Source organism: Sceloporus occidentalis, unplaced genomic scaffold (genome assembly GCF_023333645.1).
Source record: "Sceloporus occidentalis isolate IW3139 unplaced genomic scaffold, rSceOcc1.0.p SCAF_3, whole genome shotgun sequence".
Classification (NCBI taxonomy): domain Eukaryota; kingdom Metazoa; phylum Chordata; class Lepidosauria; order Squamata; family Phrynosomatidae; genus Sceloporus; species Sceloporus occidentalis.
The window spans coordinates 24,684,649-24,705,948 of NW_028316983.1; the positions used below are offsets into that span (position 1 = coordinate 24,684,649).

At 42.0% G+C, this 21,300-nt stretch overlaps 1 protein-coding gene across 2 annotated transcripts in view; it reads left to right on the forward strand.

The window, feature by feature from the left end:
- RIPOR3 (RIPOR family member 3) overlaps positions 1 to 21,300 on the forward strand; it is a 148,264-nt gene that overhangs the window by 17,019 nt on the left and 109,945 nt on the right. For both annotated transcript variants that reach the window (XM_089513833.1, XM_089513836.1), the window contains exon 2: positions 16,217 to 16,358. The gene's annotated coding sequence lies outside the window, so the exon portion shown is untranslated. The remainder of the gene's footprint in view (positions 1 to 16,216; positions 16,359 to 21,300) is intronic.

Genomic DNA, 21,300 nt, shown 5'->3' on the forward strand with positions numbered 1-21,300 from the left:
GCATGCTTACATTAATATCAGAAGAACTTCCTGACAGTAAGAGCTGTTTGACAGTCAAATACACTGCCTCATACAGTGGTGGAATCTCCATCTTTAGGTGATTTTAAACAGAGGCTGGATGGCCATCTGTCAAGGATGCTTTGATTGTGTATTCCTGCATGGCACCTGGTTGGACTGGATGGCCCTTGGGGGGTCTCTTCCAACTTTAGGATTATATGATTCTACTGTACTATGCAATACTGATGACGAGGGTATCTTTTACTACTCAAAGGCAACAAAGTGTCTTGGCCTAGCCTGGAACAAATAAGAAAGAAATGCACATTGATTACATAGAAATCTGTGCATAAAGACCCAAGAAGGGAGGGTCTTTTACTGACTTCTTGGTGGGGGAGGAAGGGGAGTGTATTGGCAACCAGCTCCTTTTCGTGTCAGTGCTCTCTGCATTTAGTAATAAAACAAACCTATCTCCTTCTGTGTTTGCAGTATAAATATTTATGCAGACTCTTCAGAAAGACAAATGTGATTACTTGCTGCACTTCTACCCCCCTTCCATTCTGTTTCATTTTATTATCATGTGATCAGGAAAAGATCCTGGAGTCTCTTAAAGATTTTGAAGAGCTTGTATATGTTTCTATCATTATTTTAGCATAATGGTGACAATAAAACAACTTCTCCTCCTCCTCCTCCTCCTCTGTGCCAGCTGGTGTCTTTTTTTTTAAGTCTGTGGGATGGTTAATCCCTTCTTGATTTTAATTCAAAGTTTAAAGGAGCTATCCAAGACACTGAGCCCCACTCCCAAAATAGGTACAGCACTTTGGAAAGCTACTTAAAAGTTCAAACTAAAATCTGGAGCATATTAATGACCCAATGACATGGAAACCACCAGCTTCTGATTGATGGAGAGATAGGCAATGATTTTTGTTATATTAACCACCTTCAAGCAGTGGTGTTGCTACAGTTGGTGCCATGTTGTGTGTGTGTGGGGGGAGGGGGCAGATTGCCCTGCCCTCCCTCCCTCCATCTCAGGAATAGCCTTCAGAGTCTGGTGCGACTGCTAGGTGAGACTATGAAGGCATCACTCCCCAACCCCCCAGCAATGGCCTTCAGAGTGTGGCATGGATGCTGAGAGAGCAGTTACACTGGATTCTGAAGACACTGCCACCTTAGCAGCAGTCACTGCTGAGAGGAGTGGTACTGCGACCTCTGGAGGACCTGTTTAGGGTTTGGTGTGGCTACTGGGCCAGTGAGAAAGGGAGTTAACACCCCTTCTCACTTGTTCGTAGCTGTGCCAGTTCCCCTGGGTGTACAGCCCCCTTTTGGAGTACCACCCAGTTCTGTCCGCACCCCCTAGTGATGCCTCTGCCATCAAGTTGGCATCAATGTATGGTGGACCCATGAGTGAGAGACCTCCAAATTACTCTATCATCAACAGCCCTGCTCAGGTCCTGCAAACTCATGGCTATGACTATCTTACCAAGCATTATAGGTTTTTTCCCCCCAAGGGTGTCATGTCTTCTCATGCTATGGCTAAAGTGCAATAATCTCATTTTGGACATTTTGGCTTCTAGGGAGAGTTCAGGGCTGGATTTGCTCTAAGGCCCATTTATTTGTCTTTTTAGCAATCTACAATATTTGCAGAACTCTTCTCCAGCACCACATTTTTAAAAAAAAATATTTTAATTGGTGAATAAACAAAACATTACTGACAATAGAAACATTAGTGAAAAAACAACAACTAAAAACCTTAACATATTAAAAGAAAAGGAGAAATGGAAAAACAGAAAAAAACACTGTTTAACCTTGCCACCCCCACCCCCCAGTGCTAAACATAAATTGTATTTAAACATAAAATTATTAGACGTTCAACCCATATAATTTACAATTCATTACATCTATCAATACATCAGTGATACACCACATTTCAAATGAGTTGATTTACATCCTATCAGCTTTCTTCATTGTTCAGCTTTCATAGAAATAGAAATACATAGAAATAGGAGATACAGTGTCATGCACAATCCTAAAACTAGGACTTGGAAAGGCATCTAAGAAGGAACTAGCTAAAATCCTGGAGTGTAAAGTCAGAGGTAGAGATAGATAATTTCAAAAATAAAAATGTGAAAATATGGATATTTATTTTTAAATTTTTATTTCACATCTAAGCAAGAAAATAGAAAGGGATATTCTATGTGGATGTGAGCACAGTGGTACTGATGGTGTGGTGCTGTTGTGGAGGGGAAGCTTTGTCTGGCCATATACAACAAGGGATGTAATTCTTCACTCACTTTCTTCTTGAAGGAAGCAACAAGTAATTTTAGCAATTTTCCTTCTACTTTGAGAAAGTCTTCAAATCCACATTTTTCAAAGGATATTTGTACTTCAGGACTTATTCTGTGCAAAATTTGCATGTGCTTCTTTTGCCCAGAATCAGCATTTTTTATATACAGGATCATATTTTTATGCAGAAATATTATTTCCTGCATAGCAAATGCTGTTTTATGTACAGCAAATCATCCATGTGCAAATTTTGCACGGAATAAATTTTCAATTACATCATTCTTTGCCACAGAAACAATATTCCTGCATTGAAATATTAGTTTGTGTGTGTGCAAAAAATAGGGTTGCCATACGTCCAGACCTCCAAACCGGGAAAAATGTAGGACAAAATGTTCAAATGTAGGACACATTTTTTGTGTGTCCTACATTTGAATAGGAGCCTCGCTGAGGGGAGGCTTTCCCTCGCCGTCTGGGCCCCGGGCCTCACCGCGATCACAGCAGGGAGCGGAGCCCAAGCGGCGAGGGAAAGCCTCCCTCAGCTTGCCATATCCTGCCCGGGGGCGGGGGCAAACCGGGGCGGGACCATGCAGACCCACCCCAAACCGGGAAAGTCCCGCCCCCAGGCAGGATATGGCAAGCCTAGCAAAAAAGGGTGTTTTCTGTACAAAACAACTACGTGTGAATTTTGCATGGGATAACTACTTTTGCTGACAACAACATGATTTGCTATCTCCTAAGATGGTTAGCATCCTTGCCCAGAATTGAATGACCAGATGTGTTACTGCAGAAACAATCTAAATTGAAAAGCACCTCATGCAATCCACACCCCCACAGTAATGGTAAATAGAAATGCTGAATTAATATTTCAGAGATTTCTTTCTTTGTTTATATGTGTCTGCTTGAGAGAGAGGGAGACTGAGTAGGAGTAGGGCTGTACTTTCCTACATCTGTTAACATTTTAAGGTTCACACACAGGACTGGAAATTGAAATATACTGTATTAGGGATATGATTTATATGTACCTCAGAGACAGTTTTATTAAATCCTGAGGAGGTTTTTGAAACATTTTTTTCCTAAAGGGTTGTTCATTTCTTAAGAGCTGATTTATTCCAAAGCAGCATAAGCTTACTAGCAATGGCAGATAATAGCTTCTCTGGAAGCAAGAAAATTTGAGTACCCTTCATTGTGACAGTTTTAGATTATGACAAATATTAACTTATTTGTAAAAAGGGAAACACATATTGAGGAAAGGACTTTTTTTTTTTAAAGCCAGCTTTTCTCATTCTTGGGAATTGGTGGATTGCTTTTTGATAACTCTGGTGTGTCATGAGGAATAACTAAATTAATGCTGCAATCCAAAACATTCTTACAAGAGAGTGTGCTTCACTGAGTACAACAAGACTCAGTTCTGAATAAACATGCTTAGGACTGAACTGCAAATAATGATGTATACTCATTATTTATTTTGTACATTTATGTCCCATCTGATTTCCATCATGAGACTCAAGGCAGCATATCTGCAGTTCTGAGGTGTTCTCCCATCCAAACAGTAACCAGCCCAAGGCCTGCTTAGCTTCAGCCAGGTTTTACCATCCATATTCTCCAACATTTCACAGATGAAAATTGGGACATAAGGCCAAGTAATATCAGACTGTGCCCAGCATGTAAAACTAATTAATGAGGAAGGACACAATGGGAAGGGATGTAGAAGTTTGCTTTTGTCTGAGTCTACAGGGAAGGACAAGATTCTGTCCCTTCCTTTCACTCCCCCGGCTGGGTTAATTGAGTACAAACTACTTTTACATTTTGAACTCAATTTGTGGTGACTGAAGAAGCTGAGCAAAAAGGGGGAAAGTGGGAGGAGGAGAGACAAACTGGGACATTTTGGAAGCAGCTGAAAATATGAAATGGTACCAGATTGGTCCTAAGAAATTGGACTGTTGGGGGACATGTCATACATTACAGTGAATGTCCAACACTGAATGAATGTCAGCATTCATACGTGAACACTAATAAAAAAAGAATTTTGTTATGTTAGGAGAGGATGCAGCAGTTTGCTTTTCGGTGAGTCTCCTGGGAAGGTCGAGATTTCACCCATTCCTCTTCTCTTGTAACTGCTGAGTTAACTGAGTGCAAACCACATTTGCAGTTTCAAATAAGTTTGTAGCAACTGAACCAAATGGCAGATGAAGAGGGGGGGGGAGTGGGTGGAGAAGAGAGAAAGTGGGAAATTTTAGAATTAGTTGAAAAAGTGGGATGGCAGAGAATTAATTCAGACTGTCTCTGCCAAATAGGAACAACCGGAGGGTGTGTTACATTGTCCTCTGCCCTCATCTCATATCCGTAACAGCCCCACCAGCCCTACTGAGCTCATGATGGCTACCCACAGAGCCTGCTTGGCAAAGATTTGATTGATTGATTGATCGATTGATTGCTCTGACCTTTCCAATCACTCTTCAGCGAGAGTAACTAACAGCATCTCAGTATTGTTACCAGTTCTTTCATTGTTACCACTCATCCTACTGTTTTGTAAAAGGGCCTTCATTTATTGTCCTTGTTATCCAAAATGTTGTTTCCTGTAAGATGTTATTTTGAAGAACTGACTGGAGGTTGTAAATTCTACTGGAGGAGGTGATGCAAGATGTTATAGCTATGTCTTGTAGGAAAAGATACTCAATTTCCTTGGTAATTTTGCCTGCCTTTTCCAACATCTTTTCCAGCTGTGATATGCCCTTAGAGATGGAGATAAACAGAACTACACCCATTGTTCCAGATGTGGCTGAACTTTAGATTTATATTATACTAGCTGCATTATTTTAGTCCTTTCCTCCTCCCACTCATATGTACACACTTTTCCAAATTATACTCAAAGTGGCTTACAAAAAGAGCAAACAAATCAATGTATAAGTGCAAAGAATATATTTAGAGTCTTAAATATTTAAAACACATCCCCTATATATCTCATGTGAATTCCAAATTAAGAAGCTAAGAAAGACATTGCAATCAAAATTTCCCTAATATGAAGACACTCCTAATTCTTTTGTTAGGATCCTAGCTCAGACTTGAAATGATTCCTTATGTAGGATGCTTGACTGGAAGACATCAGCAATAGAACTGAATAGCTTAATCTTTCGAATAAATCTCAGTGGGAATGTTAGTGGTTATTTTCAGATTATAGTTGTTAAACATCTCCTCCCTCTGAGCTGGTGCTTATGATGTCCAGGAAATTTTCCTCCACAAAGCCTGTGTGTGTGTGTGTGTTTAAATAGAAAGTATTTGATTTGTTGGTAGGGTTGAACAGAGCATCTTATAATTCCTGCTTTTCCAACTCCTGTTATAAATTAGAATGGGAACTGAGTGACACAAAGCTTATACAGGAATCTGGGCAAATTCATGCCAAGTGAATGTGACACTGTTTGGGTCTGGAAGTGTACTGCTTTTCCTGGATTTAAATTTTCCATGCACTTGGTACGTGTAGACATCTAAAGTAATTGGTAACCATTTCTGCCATCCCTTATGCATGGTTGAAGCAAAAAATTAAGTTGGTTTAAATTTTAAGTTATGTGGAACTGCAGTCCCTTGTACCTTTTGTTCTTCTTCCATATTGGTGAGGTCATGTCTCCCTTCAGTCCTCTGGCTACATTGATGGTTGCATTTTCTTGTTTAGATGTATGTGTGCACATTGTACAGGACATGAATGGTTGTTCAGAAGCAGCAGCACCCCATGCTTTATCCCACCATAACTCCATTACTTGCTTGCTCTCCTACTTCTTATTATTCTATAAATCACTGTTATGATTAGGGTTTTTTCCCCCCACTGGGTGCTGGAATCACCATGGGCATATATATTTCCATTTCCATGTCTTTCTTTCCAGTGGGAGAATTGAACAGAAAAGAATGCCTTCATAGTACAAGAGAAAATGATTTCCAGTGAAGTCAGTGGAGCTTGCTTCTCAGCAGACATGGGTTGTGCCTCAACTACTGAGATGGAGGAAAGAAGACATTTTTTTTCTGTTTCCAAAGCAAGAATTATTTTTGAAGTTTTCCTCCACCCCAACATACCTGACTGTCTGCTTACTACTTTCATTTCACCAAGATTGACTGAAATCTCAATCCAATACAAATTTATCTGGGCGTAAGCTCACTGAAGCCAATGAGGCTTCTTTCTAAGCAGCCCTGTACTGAATAACACTTCAAAAGGCTAAATAATTACTATTTAAATATGAAACAGAAGAAAGTATTTTTAAAAATTTCAAATAAGGAGGATTACATCAGGTTAATAAGGTATCGTGCAGCTTGGATGTGATGACAATTTGGGATAAGTAGTGAAGAGTGGATAGAGACAACCCACAGGGTCATCACACTGGAATATTCACAAATAAAGCTATTGCTATCCTGGTCCACTCCCTCTTTGAAAGAACCGAAAAATACAGAAACAATCCAAAGACTGTGTGAAATATTAAAAGGTGTACATTGCAAAAGAGAAGAGAACTTTACCAAGCACTAATGTAAAGTATTGCAATGAAACAGGGCAGTATAAACAACAATAATTTGTAAAAAGGGAACTTTGCTATCATATATCAATGTGAAGTCGAAGGCTTTCATCACTGGCATCCATAGTTTTTTGTGGGTTTTTCGGGCTATGTGGCCATGTTCTAGAAGAGTTTATTCCTGATGTTTCACCAGCATCTGTGGCTGACATCTTCAGAGAATGGCCTTCCATGTTTTTAAATTCGAGTTGTTCCGGACAATCCTTTAAATAAAGGACCCCTCAAATAAAGGACCCTCTTTTGTAAAGTAGGGACATGTGAGTCCAAGGCACCTTCACAGTGCTGGCCTATTTCCTTGGCCATTTATTGGCTAAGGAAAAGTGCGGAGAGTCATTTAGAAGCTTAGGAATGCGAGCACTTGGACAATATCCATTCTGAAGCTGGGAGAAAAAGAGCAGCCATAGCTGTACCAGATCTCTCAGACACTGCTTGGGTGCTACATGGCATCCCTCAGTCCCAAATTGGCCATCTCAATCTCAAAATGGCCAGAGGGGTGTACAGGCACTGAGGAACTGACTTGCACAGTAGGGAGCAAAGGTGAAGCCTTGCTTGCAGAATATGACGCTTGAAAATGACATAGGGACAATGCCTATGCCATCCAGTGTCAACAGTGGTCTCCCTATATATCTATGGTCTTTGGCAAGTGCCTATCAATGCTGACCCTGCTAGTTGCCCCAGGTGATGCTCCTGAAAGATAGTTTAGAAGAAACCTGAGTTTTAGAAGCCTGAATGATTTGGCTGTTTTTGTTGAGAGAGAGAGAGAGAGAGAGAGAGAGAGAGAGAGAGAATCCAAGCACATGAGCCTGAGACAATTGGTAAACCCACATTGAATCCCATTTATATTTTTTTCTCAAGCATGTTATCTGTTTTTGTTCTATGCCACAGGATGGTACTTTGTGGCACTAGCACTGAAATTACACCATTTACAAACAGCTCTGTCCTTCCTCTCACTGAATCACCCAGCTGTTCCTCAGTAATGAAGAAATGTTTTCATTCTGCAAGTGGCCTCTGGAAACTCCATGTCCCCATCATTTTATTGCTAAAAATGTATTGGGCTTGGTGTCAGCTGCAAAGTCAAACATTTTTGGAAAGTTTAAACAGCTCACTATGCTATTTTTGGATTATTCAAGCACATTAAGATGGATACTTTCCATGTACAAACCACCCCTCCCCCAAAACATATTTCTCTTAGTACTGACATAACCTCATTGATTTATTGTTTGAATCATCACACATTTCACAATCTCACACATGCTTTTTCCAAACTGGACAAACAGAACCAGGAGATGTAAGTGCTGCAATGCTAATGGATTTATGTTTATAATTTACGTCTTCATAGGATGTGGTTTCCATTTTCATCCCTACAGGTGAAACACAATATAAGCAAATAATAGACACCTGTACCAGGATTTTCAGCAGAAATTCTCATCTTTTGCCATTGTAAATGCCCGTCTTGTGGTACCATTTTTGCACTCCAATGCTGGTTTGTTAAGAAGTTCCCAGTCCAAATGTCACCATGGATTAAAAACAAGCAAACAAATAGAGCAAAATCTCCATGGGGATTTTTTCTGGGCCTGGGAGTAAATCTTTCTGCCAGTAGGTTTTGTTTTCCTGGATTGGCCAAAGACCTCATGCTGCTAGAAGCAGAGGAACAAATGGTACCTCATCCCAACTCATCCAAATCAAGTTACATAGATTCAACACCTTGGATTGCTCTTTTGATGTTCAGATTAACAATGGATTCACCACTCTGCTGGCATGTAAGCCACCAACCACCATCCCACATAGACTCTCCAAATTATAGAGTTGGAAGAGACCACATGGGCCATCTACTCCAAGCCCCTGCCATGCAGGAATACACAACCAAAGCACTCCAAAGAAGGAGACTCCATCACATTCAGAAACAGTATATTCTACTGTTGAACAGCTCTTACCATCAGGAAGTCTCTTTTAGAATCATAGAATCATAGCAATAGCAATAGCAACTTCATTTATATACCACGTCATACCACACTAAGAAGTTTCTAAGTGGTTTACAACTGTAAGCTAATTTCTCCAGGCTAAACATAAGTCTCTTCTCATAGGGCATGGTTTCAAGGTCTTTCACCATTTTGGTCACCCTCCTTTGGACATGCTCCAGCGTGTCAATATCCTTCTTGATTTATGATGTCCAGAACTTGACACACCATTTGGAATGAGGCCTGACCAAAGCAGAATAAAATGGTATTATCACCTCTCTCTCTCTAGATATTATACTACTGATGCAGCCTAGAATCATATTGGCTTTTTTTTAGCTGCTACATCACACTGTCAGCATATGTTCAGTTTTAGAACACATGTTTGAAAACTTGAGAAGAGAGAAGGGAGTCATACAGCCCTGAAATATCTGTTGAGTGACATGCACCTTGTGTGTATTTAGAAGAACAATGCTACAACTTTAGTTATGCTCCCAATTCTGCCTTCTTCCTTTGACAAGGTACTTCTGTAGGGATCCCATTGGGATATGAATGGTAAAATCTAAGCAATATTTTAAATGCCTGCAGTTTTCTGGCTACACATGCTTTACTGTGTTATATTGTGAACAGTGATATTACAAGCTAAAAAGAAAACATTACATTATATAGTGTTTTTATACTAGAGTTACAAGAGTACAGTCAGCCATCCTTATCCACGGATTTTTTATCCACGGAAATACTTTAACAATATATAAATTGAAAATACTTTAACAATATATAAATTCCAGAAATCAAACCGTGATTTTGCCATTTTATATATTTTCTATGCTATTATATTGAATGAGACTTGAGCATCCACAGATTTTGGTATCTACAGGGGTCCTGGAACCACATCCCAGAGGATAACAAGGGCCCACTGTATATAGCCTTTTTAATCTGTGTAGATTGAGTCTGGAATTGTTAACCCTTTTGGGTCATCCTGATTGTGTTGTTGGTGGTAATGGCAAGCAGGTCCTTTTTAAAATGGGTTGCACAGATATTATGCAAATGTATGACATGCATCAAGCAATAAAGAGAACAGCTATTTTATATTTGAATAATTCTTTGAAATATGGCTGTTTAATTTTCAGGGGCTGGTAGGTTTTTTTCTTGTTGTTGGGAACAAATGCAGATTTACAGATGTGCATAATTGCTTACTGATGGACACAGGAAAACAACATTTTGGTGATGGCAGGCAAATATTAGCCTTGGCCTTTCTAAGAACACAGCAGTGAGAACTATGATTTCAAAAAATAATTATATACCGCATATACTTGACTATAAGTCGAGAAATTTATGCTGCAAAATGGACTCCAAAATCATGGGTAGACTTATATATGGGGCAATGAGTTAATGCTTACAAATTTCCTGAAAGAAGAAGTGCCCACCTTCCTGTGTAGCCTCGTAACAGCTCCCCGTTTGAATCCCCGGTGCGCTCTCCTCTCTCTCTTTCTCCTTGTGTGTGTATGTCTGTTTTCCCTCAGCCTTCCCGCTCAGCCAGAGCTAACAGGCAGCTGCTAAGGCAAGCAAGGGTCACAAACACACAGAGAGTATGCCCAGGCTTGTACCCCGTTTTGCAAGCCATGAGCCTGGAAATCCTGGGGGTGAAGGGGAGAGAGAGAGAGAGAGAGAGAGAGAGAGAGAGGTCTGTACACCGTTTTGCAAACCATGAGCCTTGGGAATCTTGGGGTGAAGAGAAGAAAGAGAGAGTGGATTACACATTCTCACTTGCGATTTACAACGGTTTAAAATACACTGGTATTGGTTAAACCGATTCAAAATACAACGGGTGTTATCCCGCGTTCCAAATCGCTTTTTTTCCATTTTCATTTACCAATTGATTCGCTGTAAATGATCTGCTTTCGTTCCTATTCATGAATGAATCGGTGTATATTTAAACCGGTTCTGTTACTTTTTCGTTCACATTCCCTTGTTTCGGCTGTCAATCAAAGTGACGTCATCATGACTTCACAATAATTCGCAGTAACATGCACCGATGTATCCTGTACCTGCGTTCCCACTACCTGACCGTTTTTAATTTGTTTTAAATTTCGCGGTTTTTTAAAAGAGCCAATGAGGAGGTGCTTAAAGTGCCTATGAGCCTATGAGCCTAAGCTCTGAGTCCTGTAATTTCCTGTCTCTTGGCTGCCGCCCCTCCAAAAAAATCACTCCCCAAATCTCCAAGCCAGAAGGATGACTGCTTTGCTGTGTGTGTGTGTGTGTGTGTGTGTGTGTGTGTGTGTGTGTGTATTCCACTTTATCTCTATCCCTGGAGACTTCTGCCCTCTCCTCTACTGTACTGTGTCCTCCTTTCTATCCTGGACGTCTCGCTCTTGCTTTATTCGGCTTTCACTCTCTCCTCTCTCTTAGGTCTTACTTTTGTTATTCGTGGGGAAGGATGGTTGAGGGAGAGAGAAAACTGCCTCCCCAAAGCACTTCTGCTTGGCTGCCTTGGAAGAAAGACCCCAGAGAGGCTGGGGGAAGTTCCTCCAGCAAGCAGTCATCCTTCTGGTTTGGAGATTTGGGGAATGATTTTTTTGGAGGGGCGGCAGCCAATGAAAATCGTCTGCATCCGAGGCTCTTCTGTTGTGTCTCCCCAGACAAGAAGGAGCCTTATTCGTCTTCTTCTGCATCTCCCCATATTAACTGCCATAACTCAGTGCTAGGGAATCCTGGGAATGGTAGTTTATTATGGCACCAGCACTCTGTGGCAGAGGAGGATAAATGTCTCACAAACACAACAGTTCCCGTAATTCCTTAGTACTGAGCCAGGGAAGGTTAAGTGGTCTCAAACGGTATTTCTACAGTGGGTTTTGAACTACAGATGAGGTTTTTTTCATAAATTAAAAAAGTTGTTACTTTATAATCACCTTAGATACACACACACACACACATACACAAATATACATTCATATGCATATATATACATGTGTGCAAACACACACACACAAATATGTATGTGTATATATACCTATATGTTTGTGCGTGTATGCATTTATATATATATGCATGTGTGTGTGTGTGCGTGTGTGAGTATTCATATATAATCATGGTGTGTCTGTCTGTCTGTCTGTCTGTCTGTCTGTCTGTCTGTCTGTCTATAGTGTGTGTGTGTTTGCCAAATCGGATCAAGGCGGAGAAGGCAGTGGGTTTAAGTGGGTAGAGACTCTTCTGCATCCAAAGCCCAGGGTTGGAAAATGGGATCAAAGAGGAGAAGGCAGTGGGTTTAAGTGGGTAGAGACTCTTCTGCATCCAAAGCCCAGGGTTGGAAAATGGGATCAAGGAGGAGAAGGCAGTGGGTTTAAGTGGGTAGAGACTCTGGATCCAAAGCCCAGGGTTGGAAAATGGGATCAAAGAGGAGAAGGCAGTGGGTTTAAGTGGGTACTCTTCTGCATCCAAAGCCCAGGGTTGGAAAATGGGATCAAGGAGGAGAAGGCAGTGGGTTTAATTGGGTAGAGACTCTTCTGCATCCAAAGCCCAGGGTTGGAAAATGGGATCAAAGAGGAGAAGGCAGTGGGTTTAAGTGGGTAGAGACTCTGGATCCAAAGCCCAGGGTTGGAAAATTGGATCAAGGAGGAGAAGGCAGTGGGTTTAAGTGGGTAGAGACTCTTCTGCATCCAAAGCCCAGGGTTGGAAAATGGGATCAAGGAGGAGAAGGCGGTGGGTTTAAGTGGGTAGAGACTCTTCTGCATCCAATGCCCAGGGTTGGAAAATGGGATCAAAGAGGAGAAGGCAGTGGGTTTAAGTGGGTACTCTTCTGCATCCAAAGCCCAGGGTTGGAAAATTGGATCAAGGAGGAGAAGGCAGTGGGTTTAAGTGGGTAGAGACTCTGGATCCAAAGCCCAGGGTTGGAAAATTGGATCAAGGAGGAGAAAGCAGTGGGTTTAAGTGGGTAGAGACTCTTCTGCATCCAAAGCCCAGGGTTGGAAAATTGGATCAAGGAGGAGAAGGCAGTGGGTTTAAGTGGGTAGAGATTCTTCTGCATCCAAAGCCCAGGGTTGGAAAATGGGATCAAGGAGGAGAAGGCAGTGGGTTTAAGTGGGTAGAGACTCTGGATCCAAAGCCCAGGGTTGGAAAATGGGATCAAAGAGGAGAAGGCAGTGGGTTTAAGTGGGTACTCTTCTGCATCCAAAGCCCAGGGTTGGAAAATGGGATCAAGGAGGAGAAGGCAGTGGGTTTAAGTGGGTAGAGACTCTGGATCCAAAGCCCAGGGTTGGAAAATGGGATCAAGGAGGAGAAGGCAGTGGGTTTAAGTGGGTAGAGACTCTTCTGCATCCAAAGCCCAGGGTTGGAAAATGGGATCAAGGAGGAGAAGGCAGTGGGTTTAAGTGGGTAGAGACTCTTCTGCATCCAAAGCCCAGGGTTGGAAAATGGGATCAAGGAGGAGAAGGCAGTGGGTTTAATTGGGTAGAGACTCTTCTGCATCCAAAGCCCAGGGTTGGAAAATGGGATCAAGGAGGAGAAGGCAGTGGGTTTAAGTGGGTAGAGACTCTGGATCCAAAGCCCAGGGTTGGAAAATTGGATCAAGGAGGAGAAGGCAGTGGGTTTAAGTGGGTAGAGACTCTTCTGCATCCAAAGCCCAGGGTTGGAAAATGGGATCAAGGAGGAGAAGGCGGTGGGTTTAAGTGGGTAGAGACTCTTCTGCATCCAATGCCCAGGGTTGGAAAATGGGATCAAAGAGGAGAAGGCAGTGGGTTTAAGTGGGTACTCTTCTGCATCCAAAGCCCAGGGTTGGAAAATTGGATCAAGGAGGAGAAGGCAGTGGGTTTAAATGGGTAGAGACTCTGGATCCAAAGCCCAGGGTTGGAAAATTGGGTCAAGGAGGAGAAAGCAGTGGGTTTAAGTGGGTAGAGACTCTTCTGCATCCAAAGCCCAGGGTTGGAAAATTGGATCAAGGAGGAGAAGGCAGTGGGTTTAAGTGGGATAGAGACACAAGACAGAAAAGGGGAAAAGAGAACGATCGCAGAGGCAAGAGGCTACAGACCTGAGAGAGAGGAGAGAGTGAAAGCCGAATAAAGCAAGAGCAAGAGACGTCCAGGATAGAAAGGAGGACACAATACAAAAGAGGAGAGGGCAGAAGTCTCCAGGGATAGAGATAAAGTGGAATACACACACACACACACACATATCCAGGGTTTCCTATGTCTCCCCAGATTCCATTTGGGAAAGAGAGAAGGAAAGGCTCTATTTCCCCCCAGATCGCTGTGCATCCAGCCTTTCTCCGTTACAAATGGTGTCTATGCGAATGGAAGAAAATGGTGCTGGCGATGCAGAAAGAGACCAAAGAGGGTGACACCCCCAGGCCAGCCCATCATGCTCCGCTCCTCCCATCCAGTTAACCCGATTTCAGAGACTGATCGTTCCTATTTAAATACTCCGATTCCTGTCCTGAATCAAGGGAAAATTGTAGGTTCGACCCTTCTATTTTTTTAACCCACGTTAAATGACGATAACACGGATCAAATAAAAACCCGGTTTACGATTCGATTTTAAGTGGGAACGATTGCGGGTTACTCTAGAACTGTTCTAGAGTTAATTCAGTTTCCAATAGGAACGCCATTCCTTGAATTCGATTGGTAACCTGGCGTAAAGGCCAGGGAGAACCAGCCCCAGGAGTCCTAAGTCTGTAAGATATGAGGACTGGTATTGATCCAGACTCTTGAAGTCTCTTATTTATAGGGTCACCATAAATTGAAGCTGATTTTAAGGCAATTAACAATAACCTCAACACTTACGTAAATCCCACTGATTCAGCGAGTCTACTCTAGTTGCGGCTAGTAATTGGATTTAGACCATAGTTACAAAGCAGCATCTCTTAAATTTGGCACTCTTAATCCAAGAAGGTTCAAACAGTTGCTCAAACCAAACTGAGCTGCATGAGACATGGACCAGTAATTCAGCTTTTTACAATTCTCGGAGTGGTGAATTTACGGATTAATTTAACAGATGCAACACACCTCTTCTCAACCTGTCTGCTGTTTTGATTCACACCTCTAAAAATAACAAATCTTTTAAAAAGCTAAAATAAACAAAATACCACACAGGTTACTGTCTTATGAATATATTTGATTACAACGTGAAGTTTAAACTTCCCAGACTGTGCAGGCTTGAACTATGGACCCTCCCTTTGTACATTTTAAGTGCTGATTCTTTCTCTCTTTTATTCTGTAGGTAGTCACAAGCCATAATTTGAGATGTTTAGCTGCAAACAGGTTTTTCAGTATGAAAACGTGTGGGGGTGGAGGGGGAGGCAAAAACAAGTACCAGGAGAATAAACTGGGGGAAATGAGAATAAGAGGAAAGTCTTACACTAGCTCTGAAGTGTAAATTACTTATTGTGAAATAAAAGCCATGATAAGTCCAGTATATTTTGATTTAAAATCTTGAGGGATGGGAAGCAACAGAGCCTGCAATGCCCCCCCACAAGTAAATCCCCTTGGGCTCCTTCTACAAGAATCAACTTGATATCTTTCCATATGAAGAAAGTCTCTAGTATCAGTTTGAAGCTTGCCTCACTTCTCATATCTGCTCTGTGCAAACAGTGATTCTGCTCACAATAGTAATTTATTTTTTGCACTGCATTTCCCAGAATTTCCAGCCATTGTGTCCAGGGATTCTGGGAAATGTAATGCAAAAAAGTAACTTTTCTAATCTCCAATCTAAAGCTTGGCCTCATGCAACAATATGCTATTCATAGCATGTGCAATTACACACAGGTGTGTATGGGAATGGTTGTTGCTCACCTTCTGTTTGCCAAGTTTCAGTTACTCTGCTTGTGAAATATACTATCTACTATATTTCCAACACTATTAGAGATTAATTAAGACATCAAGATGCCATCCTATCATTCCATGTATGTATGTATTTATTTCCCACCTTTTCCAGTTTAGGACTCAAGGATCTTATCACAGTCTACACATTTGCAAAATAATGCAGGAGCTGGAGGAGGCTTGCCCATATATTCCTTACGCCTTGAGAGCAGATTGGGCAGGTTTTTCCTCTGGTCAGTTGGCAGCTTTCTCTGTAGTTAAGGCTGATTATTCACATTATAAAGAGTGCATTTAAAAAAAAAACACCCACTAAAGAACAATAGTCTATCTACTACTACATAGTTATCTCAGTTTCCTATCACTTCAGTCATTGTGGTTCCATTATATAAGAAATCTGCAAATTGTTGTTTCACATGGTACTACAGACATTAAGGAAGATATGCACTCCCTCTTCTTCTATATGTTTTCTTCTGGCAATGCATGTTGCCCAGAGCTGTGTACCTCAGTAATCTGTCTTGCAAATTAAGTCCATGTTTATCTTTCAATGACCAATCACTAAACAAAGAATCCTTGCAAGATGAGAGCCCTGTTCAGACATTGCTCACCATACTTTTTTCCCCAACAGGAATCAGGGATCTTGCTCACTGGAGGATCTCCATATAAACAGAAACCGCTGCTCTTCAGAAGCTTCACCTTCTAGATGACAAAAGTGCCCATGGAGGAGATAGGACCAAGTTCTCCCTTGCTCCTGTATTGAAGAAAGTGGGGTGAGTAATTCCTGAACAGGGATAGTGTTGAGGAAAAGTACACACTGGGGCATACACAGATCCCCCCCATAGTTTAAAGAGGCACCACTTCTAAATATTATATTTAAGCCTATTATATAACTTATAACCTGACAACAAGCATTATATAACTTATATAACTTATAACCTGAGAACAAGCAACCAGAACGGACCAGATGGTCCTGGACAGGAAACACACAGAGGAAGTTGCTGGGGAAGAGGAGGTCACTTCACACACAACAGAAGTAGGTAGTTGGAGGAAGGTCACACACAGAAGTAGGGAAACCAGGGAACATGCTGTAAGCTTACAGCTACAGAATCGACTTCAATCTCTCTCTACTGTCAAGGATGATGAGGAACAACAGCAGGGACAGACCTCAGGGACAGAGCAGGGGACCCAGAGAGCTCCACCAAAGGGAACGGCCGCTGCTAAGCCTCGGAGGAGGCGTGTGGTGGTCATCGGGGACTCTTTGCTGAGAGGCACTGAACCAGTGGTTTGTGGGCCTGACAAGATGTCTCGGGAGGTGTGCTGTCTCCATGGGGCAACGATCCGTGATGTGACAGAGAGGCTGACAAGACTGGTCAAGCCTACTGACCATTACCCCTTTCTTTTGGTTCATGTGGGAACCAATGATACTGCAAGGCATAGCCTTCAGAATATCATAAGGGATTATGAGGCTTTGGGTAGGAAGTTGAAAGAGGTGGATGCACAGGTTGTCATCTCCTCTTTTCTCCCAGTCGAAGGGCATGGTGCAGGAAGGGAGAAGAAAATAACGGATGTAAATAACTGGCTCCGTAGATGGTGCTGCCAAGAATGATTTGGATTCTTGGACCATGGGCTGCGGTTCCATGAGGAGGGACTTCTGGCAAGTGATGGGTTGCATCTCACGCCAGTTGGCAAAAACATTTTTGCCAATAGCCTCAAGAATTTGATCATGAGGGCTTTAAACGGAGTTATGTGGGGGAGGGAGACAGTATTCTGGAAGGCAAAAAGGCTGGAGAAGATAGTCAAACTGACAGAGAGGGAACAAGACAAACAGTGCAAGGACCCAACAATGGGAGGCAAAAGAACTTGCACAGGCAGCAAGTAAAGGGAACACATGGTCTTAGATGCCTCTACACTTATGCACAGAGCATGGGAAATAAGCGCAATGAACTTCAACTCCTAGTACAAGAAAGCAAATATGATATAATAGGCATCACTGAAACCTGGTGGGATGAGTCTCATGATTAGAATGTGGAAATAGGGGGGTATAACCTTTTCAAGAGAAACAGGCCAAACAGGAAAGGAGGAGGAATAGCCCTATATGTCAGGGACATTTATGTCAAGGAAATGCAACATGGGACATGCAATTATAGAAATAAAATATGTATGTGAGAGTCAGAATGACTAAGCATGAACAATTAAGAAATCACACAGGTGTAAAGGATGATATAATTTAGAAGTCTTGGGAGCCAAGGACAAAATTAAGGAATGTACATTGGTAACACCGGAGACTTGTTACATGTACAAGGTGATCAGATGATGTTCATGGGTTGGACTTGACTATGGGATGAACAAAAGTCAACCAATCATTGTGAATGTACACACCCACTGGGTGGTAATTGTCTAGTGGGTGGTAACAAACATTTGCTATAATAATTGCCAGTTTTGCTAATGTAACCTGTGGGTAGTTGTGGAGTATTGGTAGAGTGTAGAGATATTGTGGATTGTTGGGCATATAGAGATAGTAACTGTATATAGTAGAATAAAGTAGATCTTTTATCTAAGACTACTGAGTTGTGTTGGTGTCTTGAGTGAAGATACAAGAACCAGCAGAATCCTGATGGTGTTTGGAGACATCTGAAGAAGAAGAGTGAGAAGGCTTGGAGAAGATTGTCAGGGTCTTCAGCCTATTCTCAGAAAACCCTGCTGCTTTGGGAGAAAGCAATAACCACTGACCAAAGCTGGTCAGCTCAGCTTCATTAACAAGGTGGTGAGTTACAGCCTGAGGTGTAGAGCAACAACTCCCATCATCCCTGACAATTTACACCAGTGAAGAGATCCAGGACATCAATCCTGGAAGCCAGGTGGAGAGCATCTGGATAAAAATTAAAGGGCAGGGAAACAACAAGGATGTTATGGTGGGAGTCTACTACAGACCCCCAAGTCAGACGGAGGAATTGGATGATGCCTTTCTAGAACAGATGACCACACACTCAGAAAGGAGAGATGTAGTAGTGATGGGTGACTTCAACTACCCTGATATTTGTTGGAAGTCAAACTCAGCCAGATCCTCAAGGTCTAGTAAATTCCTCACTTGCCTTGGAGACAATTTCATGGTCCAAAAGGTGGAAGAGGCAAGAAGGGGATCAGCTATTTTAGATCTGATCCTAACCAACAAGGATGACTTGGTTAATGAAGTGCAAGTGGTGGGATCCTTAGGTGGAAGTGACCATGTTCTCCTGGAGTTTGTTATACAGTGGAAAGGAGAAGCCAGGCATAGTCAGACACGCATTCTAGACTTCAGGAGAGCGGATTTCAGTAAACTTAGAGAAATACTGGGGGTGATCCCATGGTCAGGAATACTAAAAGAGAAGGGAGTTCAAGATGGATGGGAGTTTCTCAAAAGGGAGATACTGAAGGCACAAATTAAAACAGTTCCAGTGAGAAAGAAAAATGGGAGGTGTCGCAAGAACCCAGGATGGATGACAAAGGAACTTTCAGCTCAGCTAAATTTTAAGAGCAACATGTATAATAAATGGAAAAATGGGGAAATCACCAAAGAGGAATTCAAAGAAATAGCTAGCAAGTGTAGAGATAAGGTCAGAAAAGCTAAAGCACAGAATGAACTCAGGCTTGCTAGAGAGGTTAAGAACATCAAAAAAGGCTTTTTTGGATATGTCCACAGCAAAAGGAAGAAGAAGAAAACGGTAGGGCCACTGCGTGGAGAAGATGGCAAAATGCTAACAGAAGACAGAGAAAAGGCAGAATTACTCAACACTTTCTTTGCCTCAGTCTTTTCTGAAAAGGCAAAGGGTGCTCAACCTGAGGATAATGGAGCAGAGAACAGAATAGGGGAATTTCAGCACAAAATAAGTAAAGAGATAGTACAGGAATACCTGTTTAACCTAAATGAATTTAAGTCTCCAGGACCAGATGAGCTACATCCAAGGGTATTAAAAGAACTGGCAAATGTAATATCGGAGCCATTGGCAATAATCTTTGAAAACTCCTGGAGAACAGGAGAAGTCCCAGCAGACTGGAGGAGGGCAAACGTTGTCCCCATCTTCAAAAAAGGGAAGAAAGAGGATCCCAACAATTATCGTCCAGTTAGTCTGACATCAATACCAGGAAAGATTCTAGAGCAGATCATTAAACAGAGAATCTGTGAACATCTAGAAGGCAATGCCATAATCACAAAAAGTCAACATGGGTTTCAGAGAAACAAGTCATGCCAGACAAATCTAATCTCTTTCTTTGATAAAATTACCAGCTTGGTAGATGAAGGGAATGCTGTGGATATAGTATATCTTGATTTCAGTAAGGCCTTTGACAAAGTTCCCCATGACATTCTTGCAAACAAGCTTGTAAAATGTGGGCTAGACAAGGCAACTGTTAAGTGGATTTGTAACTGGTTGACCGGATGAACCCAAAGGGTGCTCAACAATGGCACCTTTTCATCCTGGAGAGAAGTGACCAGTGGAGTCCCACAGGGCTCTGTCCTGGGCCCAGTACTGTTCAACATCTTTATCAATGACTTGGAGGAAAAAATTGGGGGAATACTTATCAAATTTGCAGATGACACCAAATTAGGAAGAACAGCTAATACTCCAGAGGACAGGATCAAAATTCAAAATGACCTGAATAGACTAGAAAGCTGGGCCACAGCTAACAGAATGAACTTCAACAGGGAGAAATATAAGGTACTGCACTTAGGGCGAAAAAATGAAATGCACAGATATAGGATGGGGGACACCTGGCTTAAGGAGACAACATGTGAAAGGGATCTAGGAGTCCAAGTAGATCACAAGTTGAACATGAGTCAACAGTGCGATGCGGCAGCTAACAAGGCCAATGCGATTTTAGGCTGCATCAATAGAAGTATAGTGTCTAGATCAAGGGAAGTCATAGTGCCACTATATTCTGCTTTGGTCAGGCCCCACCTGGAATATTGTGTCCAGTTCTGGGCGCCACAATTCAAAAAGGACATTGAGAAACTGGAGCGTGTCTAAAGGAGGGCGACTAAAATGGTGAAAGGTCTGGAAACCATGCCCTATGAGGAACGCCTTAGGGAGCTGGGTATGTTTAGCCTGGAGAAAAGAAGGTTAAGAGGAGATATGATAGCCCTGTTTAAATATTTGAAGGGATGTCATATTGAGGAGGGAGCAAGCTTGTTTTTCTGCTGCTCTAGAGACTAGGACCCGGAGCAAAGGATGCAAGCTGCAGGAAACATTAGGAGGAATTTCCTGACAGTAAGGGCTGTTCGACAGTGGAACACACTTCCTAGGAGTGTAGTGGAGTCTCCCTCCTTGGAGGTCTTCAAATGGAGGCTGGATGGCCATCTGTCGGGGATGCTTTGATCTGGATTTCCTGCATGGCAGGGGGTTGGACTGGATGGCCCTTGCGGTCTCTTCCAACTCTGTGATTCTATGATTCTATGATTTTCTGATAGAGAGCTCTGATCCAGCCCCCTTGCACTACAAAATCCAAGGCACTTGAGTGCCTGTTTACACTGTAGATTTAAATAATCCTCAGGCTTTCTCAAGGTATGTTGAGATTGTCCATGAACTACAAATCCTGATTCCTTATGATGGAGCCATAGCAATTAAAGTGGTATGAAACTAATACAGCTGTGTAGTGCAGATACTATTAGGTATTATTCTATTATAGTTCTATTAGTGCAGATACATATTTTGTATTCTTCTATTACAGTTCAAAATG